The 20221-nt window shown below is 35.9% G+C and overlaps 1 protein-coding gene across 33 annotated transcripts in view; it reads right to left on the reverse strand.

Annotated features, from left to right (window-relative positions):
• Mbd5 (methyl-CpG binding domain protein 5) overlaps window positions 1-20221 on the reverse strand; it is a 437449-nt gene that overhangs the window by 102631 nt on the left and 314597 nt on the right. The gene's annotated exons all lie outside the window — the stretch shown is intronic.

Here is a 20221-nt window from a genome sequence, read left to right on the forward strand (position 1 = left end):
AATGAAAACAGGTGAAGGGGAGACCCCTAACAGCTCACACTGGTACCCTGGGCACTGCTGAATTCAGCAGCTCTTGAAGCTCTCAAGCCCATTTGGGTAGGGTGCACCACTGTACTTCCCCTTGAGCAGGCACAGTTCACATAGTATCCTCTCTCAACCCAGATACTACTGCAGGGCTCTATTTTGAGATCAAACCCAACTATGCCTTACACTGAATGCCCTGTGAGACTCACATTCCTGGCACACTGAAGCAGCTTCATCTCTACAAAGCCTGCGGTTGGCAGACATAGATGACAGAGCTGTGCTATATTATGCTCAAGTATGCTAGAATGATCTTACCTGTGATCTGACAGGTGTGCTCTATACTGCACAGATGTCCTTCGTCTGCTACCATGCAGGCTGTACCTCACCTGCTTAAGGAGCACTGGAGTAGCCTTGCTATTATGTGGCCCCTAGAGACTGACTAATACCCTGTTACTGCTAAAAAATGCACCATCCTATACCTACCCAGGAATGCTGAAGTGACCCCATCACTGTGCAGTCCATAGAGACTGAAAAGTGCACCCCTGCTGCCATGTATGCACACTGCACCCTACCTGGCTGAACCTACTGAACTGATCATATACTGAGCATCCTACCCCTACCTGCTGTGTATACAACTGCCTGCCTGGGCTGGTGGAATGTCTGCATAGTCCCATGGCCTGTGGAGCTAGATGGACTTTCCAAGTGCATGCTGACAAGCACCGCACTCACAGCCATCAATTTCAAATGAAGAAATGATCTGAAGACTGCACTAGGGTACCCAACTGGAAACAAGCCAACATGGCCTACCAAACTGACACTGTGCAACATATCTTCAGGAAGATATTCTTTTATGATGATCCCCCTTTCATTCCATATGAAACTGGTAGAGACAAGTGATCTGCTATGGGCATATATCAGTGATGGTGAACCTTTTACAGCTTTCAATGATATGAACAGCCTGCTGTGGGATAGGTGCCATAGGTTCACCACCACTGGCATATATCAACAGAGGGACACAGAAAATCAGAACCAGCAAGCTAAAGTGATACCTCCAAAGGAACATTATAATGCTTTAGTAACATACCTGAAATAAATGGATATTGGTGAAATGCCTGAAAAAGAACTCAAAAGAATGATTTTAAAAGAAACTCAATAAGATATGAGACTATACAGACAATTCAATGAAATTAGGGAAACAATTCATGATATGAGTGAGAAATTTGGTAAAGATAGAGATCATGAAAAAATGCCAAAGTGAAAATAGAAGGAAAAAATGGAAACAAAGCTTTTGTACATGGGGGGGCCTTGAAGGGGGGGAATGGGATAAAATAAAATTTATGAAAAAAGAAAAGAAAAAGAAAAAAAGCCAAACAAATCTTGTAACTGAATAACTCAACTAAAGCACACAGTTGAGAGTCTTAACAACAAACTAGTTTAAAACTAGGTCAAACAGAACAATTTCTAAACTTGAAGACAAATCTTTGAAATAACCCAGTTAGAACAAAAAATAAGAAAGCAAAAAAAAAAAAAAAGAAAAGAAAGTGAATAAAGTCTCTGATACTTTGGAGACACCGTTAAATGAATAAAATGAATAAATTTTTGAACTGTGATGGTTCCAGGAGACAAAAGGGAAAAGACATAGAAGTCCTATTTGATGAAACAATAGCTGAAAAATTCCCCAATCTTAGGAAAGATATGAACATCTAAGTCCTAGAGGTCTAAAGGAACCCACATAGATTTGACCAAAAAAGTCCTAGCTGCAGCATATCATAGCCAAACCGTCAAAAGTCTGGAATAAAAAGAGAATTCCAAAAACAGAAAAAAAGGGAAAGTATTAGAATTTAAGAATAACCCCATTAGATTAATAACAGATTTCTCAGTAGAAATATTACACACTGGAAGGGATGCCATATTCAAAGTTCTAAAAGGAAAAAAATCCATTGAAGAGCATTATACCCAGAAAAGTTATCCTTCAGAAATGAAGGAGAAATGAAGACTTTCTAAGACAAGTAAAAACTGAAGAATTCATCACCACCATATTGGCCTTGCAAAAAATACTTAAGGGAATCATATATCTAGGAATAAAAGGTAAATACCATCATGAAGACATACAAAAATATAAAACCCACTAGAAGGGCAGATATACAGGAGAGAAATTGAAAAGCATTAAAACTCACCAATACAGACAACAACCAAAAAATAAAGATGAACAACAAAGAAAAGAACAAAGGATATTAAAAAAATAGAAGAAAGGAAATAAAATGACAGGAATATGTCCTTACAAATCAATAATAACCTTTAATATAACTAAATTAAATTCCCCAATCAAAAGATATAGACTTGTGGCCAGGCGTGGTGGAGCACACCTGTAATCCTAGCACTCCAGAGGCTGAGGCAGGGGGATCTGTGAGTTCAAGGCCAGTCTGAGATACATATTGAGACCCTGTCTCAAAAAAAAAAAAAATACACACACACACACACACACACACACACATATATATTTGCTAAGAAGGTTAAAAAACAAAGATGCATGGGGTATGTTGCCTTCAGGAAATGCATTTCACTAGTAAAGGCATACAGGAAAAGAAGTTAAAGCAGGGAAAAAGATGTTCTTACAAAAAATAGACAGGAGTAGCTATACTTATATTAAATGTAATAGTCTTTGTTATAAACCAAAGGATCAAATCAACAAGATGTAACAATTGTAAATGTATATGCACCTAATGCCAGAGCACTGAACTTTATAAAGCAAACATTAGATCTAAAGAAAGAGGCATCAACAAAATAAGATTTGAGGACTCAACATCTGATTTTCATCAATGGACAGATCATCTAGACCACACACTCTACAAACAAGCAAACAAACAAACCCACATAGAAATAATGGAGCTAAACTATACAGTAGACCAAATGGACCTAATAGACATTTATAGGACATTTCATCTATCAGTTGGAGGAGTATATACATTCTTCTAATTAGTAGATGGAAAAGCCCCCAGGATGGAGCATAAGATAGGCTAAAAGAAACCTCAATTCAAAAAATCAAAATCATAGCATGCACCTTCTCTGACCAAATGGAACAAAACTAGAAGTAAAAAACAAAAGAAACTTTGAAACTTGTGCAAATACCTAGAAACCAAATAACATGCTACTGGTCATCAAAGAAATCAAATGAGAAATTTAAAAATTTCTTGAGAACAAATTAAAATGAAAAAACAACATAACAAAACTTATGGGATACAGCAAAAGGTGCACAAAGAGTGAAGTTTATATGATAAGAAACTACTTAAAAATTAGATTTTAAATAAAGAAATTGACAATGGATTTCAAGGAACTAGAAAAGGAAAATCAAAAATGAATTTTTCAGAAGGAAAAAAAATAATAAAGATCATAACAGAAATAGAGACCAAAAAAATGATCAATGAAATGAAGAGGGTTTTTTGTAAGATAAAGAAAAGTGACAAACCTTTAGCTAGACTAACCAAGAACAAATAAGAGAAGAAAGAATACTCAAGTAAACAAAAAACCACAAATGATACAGGAAACATTAAAATGGATGCCAAAGAAACACAAAGAATCATTAGGAACTAGTATAAACAACAATATACCAACAAGTTGTAAAACCCAGAAGAAATGGATAACTTTTGGGACACGTATCACCTCTTGAAACTGAACCATGAAGATATAGAAAACCTGACCAGGCCAATAATGAATAATGAGATTGATTCAATAATAAAAAATCTTCCAAAAAACAAGAGCCCAAAACTGGATGACTTCTCTGTTGGATTCTACCAAATTTTCAAAGTAGAACTACCACCAATTCTTAAAAGTATTCTAGAAATTGAAAAGCAGGGAACTCTTGCAAACTCATTTTATGAAGCCAGCAACACCCTCATAACAAAACCAGAGGAAGACACAACAAAAAAGAAAACTATATACTAATATCCCTGATGAACATATATGCAAACATTCTCAATAAGATACTAGCAAACTGCACCCAATACCATATCAAAAGGACTGTTCACCACAAACAAGTGGAATTATCTCAAGGGTGCAAGGATGGTATAACATATACAAATCATTGAACATAATACATTATATTAGCAGAATGAAGGACTAAATAGATGTAGAAAAAATTAATAAAATTCAACATCAATTCATGATGACAAACAACTCTGAACAAATCCAGAACAGAAGGAACACACCTTAATATAATAAAGCTTGCCTATGGCAACCCATACTGAACATCATACTGAACAGTGAAAAGGTGAAATCATTTCCTCTAAGATATGGAATAAGTCTTTCATTACTCTTATTCAACATAGTACTAGAAGTCCTAGCCAGAAAAATTAGGAAAGACAAAAAAATAAGATGCATAGAATGGGAAGGGAGAAAATCAAATTATTCCTGTTTGCAGAAAATATGACTCTACACATAGAAAAAAACCTTAAAACTAGCAAAAGACCATTAGAACTGATAAACTCAATAAAGTTTCAGGGTACAAAAATGTACATTTAAATATAGGTAGCATTGTTATATATCAATAACAAACACTGAGAAAGAAATCATTAAAGTAATGCATTCACAGTAGCTGACAAAAAAAAACAATCTAAGAAATAAATTTAACAAAGGAAGTGGAAGACCTCTATGATGAAATTAGAAAACACTGATAAAAGAAATGGATGAAACACATAAAATGAAAGACCTCCCATGTATATGAATTGAAGAATGAGTATTATTAAAATGTCTATATTACTTACATTGATTTACAGATCCCTATCAAAATACCAATTATATTGTTCACAAAAATTTTAAAGAACACTACAATTTACATGGAAGCAGAAAAGACTCTCAATAGCCAAAGCAATCTTGAACAAAAAGAATATACCTAAAGGCATAATAACATCTGATCATTAAGATACACTGCAGGGGAGCAGAGAAGCTGAGCCAGTCCAGCAACTGGAAGGAAGCTCCCCCGCCACCATCCCAAGCTCCTAGGGCAGAGAAGCTGAGGTGGTCCAGCACCCGGAAGGAAGCTCCCCCACCGCCATCCCAAGCTCCTAGGGCAGAGAAGCTGAGCCGGTCAAAGCGCCCGGAAAGAAGCTCCCTCGCTGCCATCCCAAGCTCCTAGGACAGGGAAGGTGAGCCACGTGGGCACCAGAAGCACCCCCCCTCCCCCCACCATGGAAATGAGAAGACATGTAAACAAGCCTCAAAAACAGACTTCCAGATCACCTACAGCAACCCCAAAGGGAAATGAGATGGAACAATCTGATACTCAACCACCTGGACTCTCTGAACTGGACACAAAAGAGGATCTGGGAAAAATAAACTCAGAAATAATTACTCAGATAACAGCAAAGATTGTGCTCATGGTGCAAGACATGATTAATAAAACGAGAGAGGACACAGATAAAAAACCAGAGGATCTGAGGAACATGATGGAATCCCAACATAGGAAACAAATGGAATCCATAAAACAGATGCAAACAGATTTCCAGGAGATTAAAAACTCCATCAAAAGTCTGCACAGCAGAATGAACCAATGTGAGGACCGAATTTCAGATAAAGAAGAAAAGATTGCAATTAGTGACCAAGAAAAGAAAAATTGCTTTAAAATTGTAAAGGAACACGAGAAATCAATCCAGCAGCTGCTAGACGATGCAAAGAAGAATAACATAAGACTGATTGGAGTCAATGAAGAAATTGGAGAGTGCAGATGACATAAAAAAACTCTTCACAGAAGTGATGGCAGAAAACTTCCCAAGGAGGGGAAAAGAGCTTGACATACAGATAAGTGAGGCATATAGGACTCCAGCTAGCCCTGATCAAAAAAAAGCTACGCATAGGCATATAATAGTTAGGATTCCAGAAATCCAACAGAAGAACAAAATTTTACAAGCAGTGAGAGAAAAGAAACAAATCACATACAAAGGAAAGCCCATCAGAATCACAGCAGACTTCTCAATGCAAACACTCAAGGCAAGAAGAGCTTGGAGTGATATATTTCAAGCCCTAAAGGAAAACAGCCTCCAACCCAGATTGATGTACCCTGCAAAACTATCTTTCAAAATTGATGGAGAAATAAGATACTTTCATGATAAAGAGCACCTCAGGAACTTCATGAATATCAAACCGGCACTCCAAAATATTTTAGACGATACCCTAGGAAAAGACAATGAGGATCACAACCCCAGGAAACCCAGCAGAATGAATCCATTGGGTGTGACAAATTAAACACAAAGGGGGAGAATCCAACAAAAAGAAAAAGTCATGACAAGGCTTTTAAAACTTTTAACTTCATCTCCCTAATGAGTGTATAATTCAGTCTTGTTATTGTACTGATTAGTATTTTTCTGATTCTAGAGTTGCACACCTTTCCTTGTGCTATACTGGCTATTTATCATTTTCTTATGTCTACTTTTTTAATTGGGTTGTCTATTAATGAGCTCTAAGAATTCTTTATATATTCTGCTCATAGGTTATATGCATTGTAAATATGGTCTGTTTAAGGACTACTTTTCATTTTAATGATGTCATTTAAAGTTCTAAATTTTGATGGAATCTCATTTATCCATTTTTTTCTTTTATACCTCATGTCTTTTGTATCCTAGGTAGTTCTTGCCTACCCTGAATTCATAAACATTTTCCTTTATAATTTTTTCCTAAAGTTTTATACTTTCAGGCTTTCATATTTAGGTTCATAGATCCCTTCAAGTTATTTTCATGTATGGAGATAAAGGGTTGAGGTTAATTTTTTATATACAGATACCAGGTGTTCTAGTGTCGTTTGCTGAAAACACTGTTTCTTCCTTGGCTCTTGAATTGAGTTTATATTCTATAAAATGCTAATGTTAAATAATCTTTCAAAACTCAGTGGACCATATATGTGTGGTTCTATTTCTAGATTCTCTGTTTTATTCAAATGATCTATATGTCTTTCCTTACACCAACACTGCCTTGATTATTGTAGCTTTAGAAGAAGTCTTAAAATTAGGTACTAAACGTCCTCCAACACTGTTTGTGTTTTTTTGTTTTCTTTAACTTTTCTAGGTCCTTTGTACTCTTACATAACTTTTAAATTTCCACATCCAGTTCTTCATTTATAGCAAGTATACACAGACCTGAATTTTTATATATACCTTGTGTTTTCTAATCCTGATAAATTCTAATACAAGTTCTAGGGGCTCCTAGAGATTTCTTAGTATTTTCTCTGTAGATGATCATTTCATCTACATGTAAAGATTTTGTTTCTACCTTTCCAATCCTTTCCTAATTGTGTCATTTTATTGCCAGACTATTTTGTTGGGGCCTAGGTTTCAAAGTTTAATGGACAGATAAAGAGTAAGCATATCTGCCCTTGTTCCCCACCTTAAGGAGAAAGCATTATATCTTCTCCATTCATATAAGGGGTTCTCGCTGGAAGTATGGAGTACATGTCTTTAATCTGTTGAGAAGGTTCTGTTCTACTTCTAGTCTCCTGATAGCTTTTACCATGAACAGCTGTAGAATTTACTCCAATACTTTTTCTCCAACTAGTGACAGGATCATGTGGCTTTCTCCTTTCCTCTGTTAAAATGATGACTTTTGGGGGGTGGATCTACCAATGCTGAACCAACACTGCCATCCCTACAACAAAACCACTTACTACATACTGCCAGATCTGACTTCTAAGAGTTTGTTTTGTTAAACAAATTTCTATCTATGTTCATACTTTTTTCTTCTATTATTTTTATCCAGTTTTAGGATTAGCACAATGTTGATTTCCTAAAATGAGGGGAGAAGTGTTCCTTTTTTTGTGCTTTAATTGTTTGATATAATTTATCAGTTAAAATGTTTATGAGCCTGCTGTTGTCATATAGGTAGGTTTTCAAGCTAGGAATATACTTTCTTTAATAGGTGCTATTCAAATTCTATATTTCCTCCAGAGTTAGTTTCATTAATTTGTCTTCCAAGGTACTTCTTAGAAGTTGTCAAATTTATTTCAAAAAAGATTTCTGTAATATGCTTTCTATATCCTTTTAAATTCTGTAAAATCTGTGGTAGATCTTGATATTGTAATTTTAAAAATGTATAATTGATATTGTGTAACAGGAAGAAAAGGTCTAAAGGAGCAGGGGAAGTGGGAGAGGTAGAGGAAAGGAAAAAAGGGGAAAAGAAAAAATATGAGAAAAGGAAAAAAATGGAAGCAAAGCCTTTGCAAATAGGGAAGGGTGGAGGGGGTAAGGGAGGGCAAGGGAAGGGGAAAAAAATAAGAACCAAGATACTCATGTAATGGTACAAGATCCCAATGATGAATGTAACTGTATTTTATACCTAAAATGTACCAATAAACTTAATGGGGGGGGGAAGAACTGCAATGATAATTTACTGAGTGAGTGTTAGAAATGTGTGCAGATGTTGTAAGGAGAGAATTATTTTTATCTGGAATGATGATTTTCTTAACTGAAATAAAGATGCACAATGCAAAAAAAAAGAGATATACTGCAGGGCTTCAGTAGCTAAGAAAGCGTGATACTGGCATCAAAATCAACACTCAGACCAACGGAACAAAATATAAAACCCAGAAATATGTCCACAAATGTACAGCAAACTGACCAAAGGTATTAACAATACATAACAGAGAAAGGATAGCTTCAGTAAGTGGTGCTAGAAAACTGGTTATCTATATGGAGAAAAATGAAATGTGAGTCTTATCATTTACTATATAAACGATAAACTCAAAATGGATCAAATCTAAATGTAAGGCCCTAAACTATGAAACCACTAGAAGAAAACAGGACATATAGACATCCCTCATTTAATGATTGACTATGGTCCTGTGTTCATTGAATTGGTTACTAAATGAGGAATTGTATAGAGTACATACATTACAATATTCAGAACAAAGAAACAGTCAAAGGAAACTCCAACTTGATGACTTTGCTTTTATTTGCATAACTCCTACATTCTAAGTATAAGAGAACATAAAACTATAGTACTATACTGTACAGTCAGCAAAAATTATAGTAATGCATAAACAAGGTGTATTGTACAAAAAAAGACATTGAGGCTCAGTAAACAAGATGTACAGAACTGTACAAAAAAGGGGACAGGTCGTTAAGTCTGAGCAGCGGGTCATAAATCTAAATAAATAGTGGGTTTAAGCCTGAACAGCACACTTCAGTCCTAAGTCTAAACAGTTGTTAAACAGGTACTGTAGGTTGTTAGACAAGGAATATCTGTACTTCAAGACACTGGTACATACTGTGATTTTTTTTGGATAAGACCTAAAAAGCATGGCAACAACAGCAAAAATAGACAGATGAGTTTACTTGAAACTCAAAATGTTTCTATACAGCAAAAGAAATGATCAACAGTGAAGAGATAGCTATGGAATGGGGGAAAATATCTGCAAACTATTCAGGTGATGAAGGATTAATATCCAGATAATATAAGGAACTAAATAACAAAAGGACAAAAATCTCAAATAATGCAATTAAAAATGGGCAGATGATCCTACTAGACATTTCACAAAAAATATAAATGGCCAATAAGTATATAAAAAATAATGCTTCAGCATTACTAGAAATGCAAATCAAAACCACAATGAGATGATTTTACCTCAGTCAAGATGGCTATCATCAAGAAATAAAAATAACAGGGCTGGGGATTTAGCTCAGTGGTTCCATTGTCTGCCTCACAAGCGTAAGGACCTGAGTTCAATCCCCAGTACCAAAAAAACCACACAAAAAACCCAAAACAAAACAAAAAATAAAAATGACAAATGCTGAAAGAATGTACCAAAAACGGAATTCTCATATAGTGTTGGTGGGATTGTAAATTAGTACAGCCATTATGGAAATCAATATGGAAATACATTATCTACTTATCCTATTTCTGGCATACATCAGAAGGAAATCAAAAAAGCATGTCAAAAATATATCTGTACTCCTACGTTTATTCCAGCACTATTCACAAAAGCCAGGATATGGAATCAACCCAGATGTTCAGTGATGTATGAAGAAAATACAGTGTGTATACACAAAAGAATAGAATTCTGTCATTTGTGGCAAAAGAGATTGAATTGGAAGATGTTTTATTATGTGAAATAAGCCAAACACAGAAAAACAAAAACCATATATTCTGTCTTACACGTGGAAGTTCTTTTCAAAAGAGAACAGTAGATTAGTAATTACTAGTGGCTAGGAAGGGCAGGATCCTGGTTAGAGGGAAAGAGAGTTCAGATAATGGATCCCAAAACACATTTAGGCGTAGGAAAAATTTCTAGCACTGTACAGCACAGTGAGGTGACTGTAGTTTATAATAACCTATTATACATTTTATGACAAACTAGAAAAGTAGAGCTTGAAGGCACTAAACATAAAGAAATGTAAGGACATGGAAATATTAATTATCCTGATTTAAGTACATATTGCATACATGTATTGAAATATTACACTGTGGTTCATAAATATGCACAATCATATGTTAATTACAAAGAAAAACATTTCAAACAAGAAAATGTTTGATTATTTTTCTAGCTTCTGTTGTGGCTGTTGAGAAGTTGGCTGTCCACCTCACAGTTTCTTTTCAGGAGATCGGTGTTTTTTCTCCTCAAGTTGATTTTTAGTACCTTTCCTTGCCTCTGACGGCCTGCAGTTTAGCTCCACCACTTTAATGTATAGATTTCTTTTGTTTTTCTTTTTTATATACTTTGCTTCCACTATACTACACCTGTTTACCACTTCTGGAAAATTATCAGCCATTAGCTCTTTAAATAGTGCCTGTCCACCATTTTCTCTATTTTGTCTTTGGAAGTATTGGTTTAGTTTCAGAATTTCACATTTAGTTTAAAATTACTTTTCATTCACGCATTTATTTTTCCATGGTGTATTGTTTTATTTTAAAACATCTCTTGATCCATTGATTATGTCTTCACCTGTGTATTAACTGCCTTTTAACCCATTCTGCCAAACATTTGTCTGTTTAAGTTTAAAGACCCATTTTTACTTTTCCATTCTCTATTATATATTGTAGGGAGCTGGGGAGCTGCAAATGCCTGGCTCTCCGGACAAGTTTCCTGATCAATTTTGCCAAGAAGAGGAAGTGGTAAAGGACCACAAATAAAGTGTTGCTGTTTGACAGAAGGGATAAGGTGATTCTGGACTCCATCAGCTTTTGAAGAGGTAGTAACTTTTCTGTAATTCTAGTTCTGGTTGATCTAAAACTGACAGAAATGGCATCTCAGGATATGGGTTTGTGGGCTCCAATTAAGGAATGTTACTGGCTTTTCAGATCTGGATATCATCTTTTTCCTTTTTTATTTGTTTTGAGAGTTCTTCAGTATTTTAAAATTTCTGCTTCTTTAGTAACCCTTGTAATCAATTCCTTGTATTAAAATTTTTGATTAAAACAACCAGAATAATTTCTGTGCTCCTGACTACATAATATATTCATCAAGGATTTCTTTTTCATTTCAACAATAATATTTTCTACTTCTGTAAATTCAAATATGCTTAGTTATTTCATTAAACATTTCCTATTTGCTCTTATATACTTCACATGAGCCAAGTTCAATATCTGTAATCTTTGGGGGGGGTATAAATCTTTAATTTGTCATTTGTACTATCACTCATATATAGTTTATTTCTGTATGTGTTTATTGACATACTCTAAACAAAATGAGAAAGAAAGAAAACAAAAGTGAGTATATGCTGATAGCTGTTCTACCTTGATATTAGCCCACATTTATTTATTTATTTCTGAATTATTTTCATTTGTCATTAAGACAACCCCACTTGTTACATGTTTACTACTTGTGCTTTATTTTCACTCCAAGTCTTTTTTCCCCCTTCCTTCTGAAATTTTACTTCTATCTAAAGAACGTACATAGCACTGAAATGATACATTAGCTTTTATGCAGGATTTGGTTGTTGTGTAATAGTACATCTTCATATGATAACTCAATCTCTCCAAATTCCTCTCATTTGGTGCTAATAACATGTACATGTTTAAATTGCACCAATATTATAAACAGGAAGGTTCAAGCCACAAAAGTTTTGTTACTTTCTAAATGGGTCAATGCAGGGATTAAAAATGGCAGAATAGAAATCTGTCGACATATACAGCTTCCCTTTGACCTGGAATTGAGACACCTGGAAAACAACTTGATGGAGACAAAAGTAGATCTCTGGGAACTGGACAGAAGTGGACAGAAAAACAAGAAACCAGCAAAGCTGGAGAAACAGAACACAATGCAAAAAAAGAATGAAGCACCCCCTCCCCCTCCCCTGGGAGGGGGCTCTATCTCTGCTGACACAAGGTAAGTTCAGAGAAAGCCAGAAACCCTAGGGAGAAACAACAGAACAGGCTGGCCCACTAGCCCCAAGAAAAGCCCACAGATATTGTAAAATGCAAAAACAGCATGGGGTTTTACTCTGAAAGTGACTACATCTGAATGGCAAGTCAGAGGTGGAGAAGAAATCCAGGGCAGTGTTTAATCAGGAGCCATTTTGGGAAGGGATTAATTATTAAAGATTGAGCAACCACAGAACAACTCTACCTCAGGATTTCAGGTGCCAGCCTACCAGAATGACTGAGTGGGAGATGGGCACAAGGGACAGTTGAGGAGAGGGTGTGGGTGAGATACAGACCCCCATGAGAAGTTTAAGCTCAGTCTAGGAAGGTCATGACGGTGGTCTCACCTTCTAAGGTGAGAAACTAGACCGGCTGGGTGCTGCTTCTGGGGATGGAGGGCTGTGTCAGAAAGTGCTGGCATCAAATTCAGTGGTCTGCTTGCTTTCCCTATCTGGCACAATGATCAGGGATATGCCTTGGTTTGGATGGTTGCCACAAACCAGGATGTACGAACAGAGGGGCCTCTGGAGCCGTGATTGTGCCTCACAAACCCACGGGGTCTAAGGCTAAGTGGACAGAGCTGTGAGTTGGGTCACACAGAGGGACCTGGAAAGTGGGAGTGACCGGACTGAGCGTAGCACTAGGGTGGACACTACTGACCAATCATCCCCAGCAGGAAAGGTGCGGCAGGATTTGGCATTCTTACACGACACATGTGAGTGTGGGAAAAAAATAAGTCTTAGCTAAGAATCCCTCTATTTGGTGGATTGCAATACTGCAGACCTTGAAAAAGAAACACCCATTGAAAAACAGAGGAACTTTATTTTGGAGTCATTTATTTCTTTTGTTTTCCATTCATTTTTTGTAGGGGGTTCTGGTTTCTCTGTTATTTGGCACTCTGATTTTTCTTTTTGTTTTTTTTCCTGTTACTTTTTATATAATGCTATTAATTTCTTTATGCCTTAGTAGGATTTTTTTTTTTGGTACTGGGACTTGAACTTAGGATCTTGAACTTGTCAGGCATGGGTGGTGCCACTGAGTCAAATTCCTGGCCCATAATAGCATCTTTTCTCACCTTTTCTGGTTCTTTTCATCTTACTTTTTAATTTTTCAAATTTTACAACTTTCATTGTCCCATTCCCACCTACTTCATTGCTACTAGTATTAATACTAGGCTTTCTTAATTTTAGATATTAAGTTAACTATGCTATTACTATTGAATTCTTCTATGTTGTTTTTTTGTTTTGTTTTGTTTCTTTGAGACAGGGTCTTCCTATTAGCTCAGGCTGGCCTTGAACTCACTATGTAGCCCAGGCTGGCCTGGAACTCATGGCAATCCTCCTGCTTTAGCATCCCAAGCGCTGGGATTACAGGTGTGCACCACCATGCCTGGCTTCTTTTCTATTGTTAATGGTGGTATAGTGATTCCATTTAGTAGGTATGTACTGTGTGTCAAAATCTGCTATGTTTTTTTATCTATATTTTAATTATAGATCTCCTTTAGGGTGGTATAGTGGTAGCTTTTATTGGTTATCATGTGTCAATATCCAGTTTGTCTTTGACTCTTATTGTTGATGATTTTGTTGTTATTGCCAAGGTGGCAGAGATGTTGCTATTAATTTATTTTTACTGTGCACCATTATCTGGTTTGTCTTTATGTCATTGATAACACTGTAGTTCATTTGCTGAGAACTGGGTGCTTGGTCAGTTATACTATACCCTACCCTATGAAATTAATGGAGATGACTGGATCCTGGGACCAAGGCAAAGGCCTATAGGTATCTATGCCTAAAGTGCATCACTGGAAAGCAGATACTAACTAAAGAGATCTCCATATTAGCAACAGAGTTTTTGCACAATAATTGACCTTCAAGGCCAAGACACACAAAGAAAGCCAACATGAGAAGACAAGAAAAACAATGCCTCTAGAAACTCCGAACTCTCCCAAAGCTAATCCATAGGCCATACATAGGGAGAAAATTAAAAATCAAACAGTTGAATTACAAAAAACGGTAAAAGAAGAGACAAAAAAGAAAACAACCCCCCCCCAAAAACATATCAGTAAGGTGCTCTGCATGCTCCAAGATGATATAACTACAAAACAATCAGTGAGCTTACAGAAGACACTAATAAAAAGCTAGCTGAGCTAAACAAAATGGTACAAAACATAAAGGACCAGTTTAACAAAGACCTAAAGTCAATGAAAAGTACCAAATAAAAACAGAGGAGATAGGGCCAGGGATTTAGCTCAGTGGTTTTGCTGCCTGCTGCACAAATGCAAGGACCAAGTTGGATCCCCAGTACCAAAAAAAAAAAAAAAATAGAGGAGATTAAAAAAACAAAATCCTATTGAAAGCATGGACAGAAGTGACCAATGTAAAAACAAAGTGTCAAAACTAGAAGATAGGGCTGATGGAGGTGACCACATACTCAGAGATACTTTAAAAACAAGAAAAATAGATTAAATAGCTGCTAGATGATACAAAGAAGACTAACTGAAGATTAATTAGAATTAGTGAAAAATCAAATGACAGCAGAATGGCATGACAAACTTATTCACAGAAATAATAGCAGAAAAAAAAAGAAAGAAGTAATAGGAGAAAACTTCCCATGTATGAGAATAAAATTTAACATTCAGGAAAACAAGGGATACAGAGCCCAAATGGCCATGACCAGAAAATAACTTCTCCATGATGTTTAATAATCAAAATAAAAGAAGTGCAACACAAGGACAGAAACTTAAAAGCTGTTAGAGAAAAGCAAGAAATCACTTATCAAGATAAACCCATTAGAATTACAGCAGATATCTCAATACAAGCCTTAAAGGCCAGGACATCATGAAGTGTTTCAGGCCCAAGAATAAAACAGCTTCCAACCCAGACTGATATATCCCGCAAAACTGTCTTTCAAAACTGGTGAAGAAATAAAGACTATCCATGTAAATGAGCCCCTTAAGAAACTACCAAACCAGTGCTCCAAAAAATTTTCAAGGATATCCTAGAAAGGTATAATGTAGGCAACAATGCCAAACAATCTAACACAATGAACATATCAGGCAGGGTGAATAGTTAAGCAGATGGAAAAAAAATAGGAAGCAGCAACAAAAAAATAATACAATAAGAAGTCAGTAACTTTCAGTAATAACTCTCAAAGTGAATGATTTCAACTCCCCAACTAAAAGATATATATTGGCAAATTGGATGAAAAAACAAAACCTAGTGGTATGGTGTACATAAGAAACACATGTAATCTAAAAAGAAATTCATAGACTAAAAATGAAAGGACAGAAAACAATATTCCATGCAACAAGAGCCTAAAAACAAGCAGGAGTAGCCATCCTATTTTCAGACAAAGTGGACTTCAAGCAAAACTGATCAAAAAAGGCAAAGAAGGCCATTAGATATGCACTAAGGGAAAAATTTAACACAAAGAGATAACAACTATGAATACATATGTGCCAAACACTGATGTACTCAAGTTCATAAAACAAACACTAGTGGACATAAAAGATCAGATAAAGATCAACACAATTATAGTGGGTCCTCAACATTCCACTATCACAAATAGATTAGACCATACAAAACAAAACAGAAAAAAAAAAAAATCAGAGTGAACAACACCTTGGAACAAATGAACTCTCTACCCAAGAAGAGCATATATATTCTTTTCAGCAGCACATGGAACATTCTTTAAAAACCAACTATATACCAACCCATAAAGCATGCTTATGTAAACACAAAATAATTGTCATGTGCATATTATCAGAGCATTATACAATGAAACTAGAAATCAATGACAAAAGAAATCACAGAAATTATGCAAATGCACAGAAATTCAATAGTACACTCTTGAATAATCAATTAGTCAATCACAAAAGAAATCAAGGAAGAAATTAGTTCCTGGAATCAAATAATGCTAGTACAACATACCAGAACATAAAAGACACAGTGAAAGCATTCCTAGAGGAAAGTTTACAACTGTGAATAACCACATCAAAAAACCAAAGCAAGCCCAAATAAGTAACCTAATTATCAATCTTAAGGTCCTAGAAAAACAAAAACAATCCCAATCTAAAGCCAGTACAAGGAAAGATATTATAAAGTTTAGAGCAGAGATTAACAAAATTGAGACAAAAAATACAAAGAATCAATGAATTGAAGAACTTCTACTTCAAAAAAATAAACAAAATAGACAAAATTTTAGCCAGTCTTACCAAAAAAAGAAGTAAAATAAAAAACCCATATTAATGCAATGAGAAATGAAAAATGTGAAATCACAGTGGATTCTTGAAATTCAGAAGATTATTAGTAACTACATCAAAAACCTGTACTCCAATAAACTGGAGAATCCAGAAGAAATGGATAGATTTCTGGATATATATGAATGACAACTACTGAACCAAGAAGATATAAAAAGCCCAAGTAATCCAATTACAAGCAATGAAATTGAAGCAGTAATAAAAAACCTACCAACTAAGAAAAGCCGAGGACCTGATGGACTCACCATTGAACTTCAGGGAAGATCTAATATGGATAGTTTGAAGCTGATTCTCAAACTATTTAATGAAATTGAAAGGAGAGGAGTACTCCCAAGTCATTCATGGAAGCTAGCATTATCCTGACTCCAAAACAAGACAAGGATCCACATAAAATACCAAACTGTAAGCAGGGCATGGTGGTGCATGCTTGTAGTCCCAGCACTTGGGAGGCTAAGGCAGGAGGATCATCAGAAGTTCGAAGCCAGCCTGGGCTACACAGTGAGTTCAGGGCCAGCCTGAACTACAAAGGGAGACTCCCCCGCCCCGCCAAAAAAGCAAATTGTAATACTCTGATTCTATATTTCAAAATTCAAGTGGTAAATTGTTTGCCTTTTATTAAAAAAGAAAACTGAAGGGCTAGGGATTTAGCTCAGTGGTGCCATTGCCTGCCTCGCAAATGCAAGGTCCTGAGTTTGATCCCTGGTACCCTCCAAAAAAATTTTTAAAAAAAGAAAAATGTAAACTGCATGCCAATCTCTTTAATGAACACAGATGCAAAAATCCTCAAAGTGGGGCTGGGATTTAGCTCAGTGGTTTTGCCACCTGCTTCACCTAGCACAAGGTCCTGAATTCGATCCCTGGTACAAAAAAAAAAAAAAAATTCCTCAAAGAGATTTTGGCAAACAGAATGCAACAAACATCAAGAAGATCATGCATTATGAGCAACTAGGCTTCATTCCAGGGATTCAAAGATGATTCAACATATGCAAATCAATAAAGGTAGTAAATCACATGAAAAGAAGCAAGAACAAAAATCATACAATCATCTAAACCCAGAACAGACTTTGACAAAGTCAAACATCCATTTATGACAAAAAAAAAAACCCTGAAGAAAATAAGATCTCAATATGATAAAAGCCACATATGATAAACCTCTTGCTCATATATGTCAAATGGGGATAAGCTGAAAGCTTTCCTTCCAAAATTAGAAGCAAGACAAGAATGTCCACTAGCACCAGTCCTGTTCAATACAGTACTCAAAACTTTAGCCAGGAGTCAAACAAGAGAAAAGAATAAAAGGATATGTATAGGAAAGGAAGAATTCAAGTTATCATTATCTGCAGAGGAGTTGACTGTTTACATAGAAGACCCAAAAAATTCCATCAAAAGATTTCTAGAATTACTAACTAATTTCAGCAATGTAGCCAGATACAAAATCACCACAGAAAATCAATAGTATTCCTGTATACCAATAATAAGCTCACTGAGAAACAAATTAGGAAATCAATATAATTCTTAATAGCTTCAAGAAAAAGTAAACAGTCAGGAATTAACCTAACAAAGGAAATGAAAGACCAGTATAACAACAACAACAAAAAACTCAATAGTATTCTGAAAAAGGAGATTAAAGAAGACATCAGAAAATGGAAAGATAACCCATGTTCCTAGCTAGGCAGAACTAATATTGCCAAAATGACAATACTTCCAAAACTCATATATAGATTTACTGCAATTCCAATCAAAATACCAAGAGTATTCCTCACAGAACTAGAAAAACCAATCCTAAAACTCATACGGAATTTAAAGAGACCCAGAATAGCAAACACACTCATGGGTGAGAAGACTAGGAAGCATTACAATCCCAGGTTTCAAGTTATTTTATCAAAATTACAGTGATAAAAACCAGCACAGTACTGGTACAAAAGCATACATGTGGATCAAAGGAGCTGAATACAGCATACAAAAACAATTCCAGGTACATTCATACATCTGTTCTTTGACAAAGGGGTCAAAAACATATCTGAGAGGAAAGAAAGCTTCTTCAGCAAATGGAAAATTGGCTATCCACATGCAGAAGACTGAAGTTAGAATCATATTTCTCACCATGTACTAAAATGAAAAGAGAAAAGATCTAAATATTAAAACAGAAACAATTTTCTGGGTGATAAAATTCTTGAAGATATAGGTTTAGACAAGGACTTACTGAACAGAACCCCAGCTGTAAAAGAAATAACATCAAGAATCAACAAATGAGATTATATCAAGTAAAAACCTTCCCTATACCAAAGGAAACAACCAACAGAGTGAAAAGACAACCTACAGAATGGGAAAGTATTTTGCCAGCAATATATTAATTCTTGGACAGAATTAATTATTTATTATCTAGAATATATAAAGATCTCAAAAAAAATTAGACTCCCCAAATTAAAGGCTCAATCAAAAAGTGTGCTATTAAAATGAATAGACAGTTTTAAGAAAAAGAACAAATGGCCAATAAATAGATGAAAAAAATGTTCAACATCCCTGGCCATTAGAGAAATAAAAATTAAAACACCGAGGCCCAGAGGAGGAAGCTTCTGGGCTCCTGCACCACCACTCCCCGTGCAGAGGATGAGGCTTCCAGGCTGCCATAGCACCACTCTCCAAGCACAGGAGACTTCCGGGTGGCCCATAGCACTGGTCCCAGCGCAGAGCAGGTGAGCACCATGGGCACTAGCACTACACACACATACACACACACCCTCCACCCACCCTCCCCCACCCCCATCAAAATGAGAAGACATGTAAACAAGTCTCAAAACCAGAATTCCAGATCACCTAAAGCAACCCCAAAGGGAAACAAGATGGAACACTCTGATACTCAACCACCTGGACTTGCTGAACTGGCAACAAAAGAGGATCTGGAAAAAAATGAAATCAGAAATAATTTCTCAGATAACAGCAGAGATTGTGCCCATAGTGCAAGACATGATTAATAAATCTTGAGAGGAAATGAGGAACATGATGGAATCCCAACATTGGAAACAAATACAAACAAACAAATGTCCAGGAGATTAAAAACTCATTGAAATTCTACACACCAGAATGAGCCAATGTGAGGACAGATATAGAAGATAAGATTGCAATTAGTGACCAGAAAAAGAAAAATTTCTGAAAAATAGTAAGGGACCATGAGAAATCAATCCAGCAGACAATGCAGAGAATGCAGACAATGCAGAGACCAGACAATGCAAAGAGGAATAACTAAGACTAGTCGGAGTCAATGAAGAAACAGGAGAGAGGGCAGATGACATAAAAAAACTGTTCACAGAAGTGATGGCAGAAAACTTCCCAAGGAAGGGAAAAGAACTTGACATACAGGTAAGTGAGCCTCCAAATAGACTTGATCAAAAAAAAAAAAAATCAATCTACACATAGGCCTATAATCGTTAAGATTCCAGAAACCCAACAGAAGGACAAAGTTCTACAAGCAGTCAGAGAAAATAAATAAATCACATACAAAGGAAAGCTCATCAGAATCACAGCAGAATTCTCAATGCAAATCCTCAAGGCAAGAAGAGCTTGGAGTGATGTATTCTAAGCCCTAAAGAAAAACAGCCT

The sequence above is a fragment of the Heterocephalus glaber genome, unplaced genomic scaffold (genome assembly GCF_053883595.1).
Source record: "Heterocephalus glaber isolate CG9 unplaced genomic scaffold, H.glaber_assembly_v1.0 deba00001097, whole genome shotgun sequence".
Taxonomy (NCBI): domain Eukaryota; kingdom Metazoa; phylum Chordata; class Mammalia; order Rodentia; family Bathyergidae; genus Heterocephalus; species Heterocephalus glaber.